Source organism: Schistocerca serialis, chromosome 3 (genome assembly GCF_023864345.2).
Source record: "Schistocerca serialis cubense isolate TAMUIC-IGC-003099 chromosome 3, iqSchSeri2.2, whole genome shotgun sequence".
NCBI classification, from domain to species: Eukaryota; Metazoa; Arthropoda; class Insecta; order Orthoptera; family Acrididae; genus Schistocerca; species Schistocerca serialis.
This window is the reverse complement of record NC_064640.1, coordinates 260,784,707-260,788,758: the sequence shown is the minus strand read 5'-3', so window position 1 is coordinate 260,788,758 and position 4,052 is coordinate 260,784,707.

Here is a 4,052-nt window from a genome sequence, read left to right as displayed (position 1 = left end):
ATTCCTGAAGAGGGGCAGCAGCCTTTTCAGTAGTTGCAGGGGCAACAGTCTGGATGATTGACTGATCTGGCCTTGCAACACCAACCAAAACGGCCTTGCTGTGCTGGTACTGCAAACGGCTGAAAGCAAGGGGAAACCACAGCCGTAATTTTTCCCGAGGGCATGCAGCTTTACTGTATGGTTACATGCTGATGGTGTCCTCTTGGGTAAAATATTCCGGAGGTAAAATAGTCCCCCATTCGGATCTCCGGGCGGGGACTACTCAGGAGGATGTCGTTTTCAGGAGAAAGAAAACTGGCGTTCTATGGATCTGAGCGTGGAACACCCGATCCCTTAATCAGGCAGGTAGGTTAGAAAATTTAAAAAGGGAAATGGATAGATTAAAGTTAGATATAGTGGGAATTAGTGAAGTTCGGTGGCAGGAGGGACAAGACTTCTGGTCAGGTGAATACAGGGTTATAAATACAAAATCAAATAGGGGTAATGCTGGAGTAGGTTTAATAATGAATAAAATAGGAAAGAGGGTAAGCTACTACAGACAGCATAGTGAATGCATTATTGCGGCCAAGATAGACATGAATCTCACACCTACCACAGCAGTTCAAGTTTATGTGCCAACTAGCTCTGTAGATGACGAAGAGATTGAAGAAATGTATGATGAGATAAAAGAAATTATTCAGATAGTGAAGGAAGACGAAAATTTAATAGTCATGGGTGACTGGAATTCTATAGTAACAAAAGGAAGAGAAGAAAATGTAGTAGGTGAATATGGAATGGGGTTAAGGAATGAAAGAGGAAGCCGCTTGGTAGAATTTTGCAAAGAGCATAACTTAATCATAGCTAACACTTGGTTCAAGAATCATAAAAGAAGGTTGTATACATGGAAGAGGCCTGGAAATACTGGAAGGTTTCAAATAGATCATATAATCGTAAGACAGAGATTTAGGAACCAGGTTTTAAATTGTAAGACATTTCCAGGGGCAGATGTGGACTCCAACCACAATCTATTGGTTATGAACTGTAGATTAAAACTGAAGAAACCACAAAAAGGTGGGAAATTAAGGAGATGGGACGTAGATAAACTGACAGAACCAGAGCTTGTGGAGAGTTTCAGGGAGAGCATAAGGGAATGGGGGAAAGAAATACAATAGATGAAGAATGGGTAGCATTGAGAGATGAAATAGTGAAGGCAGCAAAGGATCAAGTAGGTAAAAAGATGAGGGCAGGTAGAAATCCTTGGGTATTTGAAGAAATATTGAATTCAATTGATGAAAGGAGAAAATATAAAAATGCAGCAAATGAAGCAAGCAAAAAGGAATACAAAAGTCTCAAAAATGAGTTCAACAGGAAGTGCAAAATGGCTAAGCAGGGATGGCTAGAGGACAAATGTAAGGATTTAGAGATGTATATCACTAGGAGTAAGATAGATACTGCCTACAGGAAAATTAAAGAGACCTTTGGAGAAAAGAGAACCACTTGCATGAATATCAAGAGCTCAGATGGAAAACCAGTTCTACGCAAAGAAGAGAAAGCAGAAAGGTGGAAGTAGTACATAGAGGGTCTATACAAGGGCGATGTTCTTGAAGACAATGCTATAGGAATAAAAGAGAATGTAGATGAATATGATATGGGAGATATGATACTGCGTGAAAAGTTTGACAGAGCACTGAAAGATCAAGTCGAGAGAGCCAGCCCTGACAAAACTCTTCCATCTGGTGAGCAAGTTATATAAGACAGGCGAAATACCCCCAGACTTCAAGAAGAATATAATAATTCCAGTCCCAAAGAAAGCAGGTGTTGACAGATGTGAAAATTACTGAATTATCAGTTTAATAAGTCATGGCTGCAAAATACTAACACTCATTCTTTACAGATGAATGGAAAAACTGGTAGAAGCTGACTCCGGGGAGGATCAGTTTGGATTCTGTAGAAATGTTGGAACACATGAGGCAATACTGACCCTATGACTTACCTTAGAAGACAGATTAAGGAAAGGCAAACCTACATTTCTAGTATTTGTAGACTTAGAGAAAGCTTTTAAAAATGTTGACTGGAATACTCTTTCAAATTCTGAAGGTGGCAGGGGTCAAATACAGGGAGTGAAACGTTATTTACAATTTGTACAAAAACGAGATGGCAGTTACAAGAGTCGAGGGGCGTGAAAGGGAAGCAGTGATTGTGAACGGAGTGAGACAGGGTTGTAGCCTATGCCCGATGTTATTCAATCTGTATATTGAGCAAGCAGTAAAGGAAACAAAAGAGAAACTCGGAGTAGGAATTAAAATACATGGAGAAGAAATAAAAACTTTGAGGTTCGCCGGTGACATTGTAATTCTGTCAGAGACAGCAAAGGACATGGAAGAGCAGTTGAATGGAATGGACAAAGTCTTGAAAGGAGGATATAAGATGAACATCAACAAAAGCAAAACAAGGATAATGGAATGTAGTCAAATTAAATCATGTGATCCTCAGGGAATTAGATTAGGAAATGAAACACTTCAAGTAGTAAATGAATTTTGCTATTTGGGGAGCAAAATAACTGATGATGGTCAAAGTAGAGAGGATATAAAATGTAGAGTGGCAATGGCAAGGAAAGCATTTCTGAATAAAAGATATTTGTTAACATCGAGTATAGATTTAAGTGTCAGGAAGTCGTTTCTGAAAGTATGTGTGTGTGGAGTGTAGCCATGTATGGAAGTAAAAGATGGACAATAAATAGTTATGACAAGAAGAGAATAGAAGCTTTCTAAATGTGCTGCTACAGAAGAATGCTGAAGATTAGATGGGTAGACCTCATGACTAATGAGGAGGTATTGAATTGAATTGGAGAGAAGAGAAATTTGTGGCACAATTTGACTAGAAGAAGGGATCGGTTGGTAGGACATGTTCTGAGTCATCAAGGGATCACCAATATAATATTGGAGGACAGCGTGGAGGGTAAAAACCATAGAGGGAGACCAAGAGATGAATACACTAAGCAGACTCGGAAGGATGTAGGTTGCAGTAGGTACTGGGAGATGAAGTAGTTTGCACAGGATAGAGTACCATGGAGAGGTGCATCAAACCAGTCTCTGGGCTGAAGACAACAACATCACCTCCACCACCACCTCCACCACCACCTCCACCACCACCACCACCACCACTAACAACAACAACAACAACAGCAACAACAACAAACACTTTTCCTTTTCTTAATTCAGGCACACATGCAATTCCGTTATGTTTGAGGATGTGGTTTCCAATGTGGATGGTGAGCTCTCAAATATGATAATGTGGGACATTCTTGACAATGTTATCTGTAGCTGAAGTGGTCTACAGCAGCAGTTTTAGCTACATGTGATCCATTAATTACACAAATTTTATTCCTGAAAATGAATACATGTGAAACAGTTGCATTAAGTTCATAAGAGATTCTCCAAGATGCACGGAGAGCTTAAAAATACTCCAGTTCTTTACTGACATATTGTTGTTTATTCTGCATCATATTCGACATAGCAGCAAACAAAGTTACAAAGATTTGTGACAAGATAAAATTTTATTTTTGACAAGGAAATGAATATAAATAGTGTAATCAGTACACTGCTGCTTTTGTGGTTTAAGGACACAAGTATAGCCTAATATTATTATCTAAACTTGTATTTCAACCTTGTTTGTGTTCATTCCTTCCAGGTCTGCTTGAAACAAAGTTTTCATTTCTACATGATCCCCCAAGAGATGAATGCAGACACTGTTCGAGTAAAATTTCTAGGGAGGTTTACATTTCCATCTACATATTTGTATTTTTTGGTATTGTGTCATATCACTTTTAACCACTCACATACTATTTCAGTACATTTAATTATAACAGATCATACCCAAATGTTGCAGTTTTGATGCATAATTAATGTTTAGGTACCTTAAAACAACATATTTTTCTAGCAGCCAAGTTCTAATACAAAAACCAACAAATAAGATACCTTAGGTATAGAAAGCTGTATTCCAATACAGCATCTGTTTAGCTCAGTTTGTGATGTATGAGTAGAAAGCAATCGTATATTGCATTGACTCACATT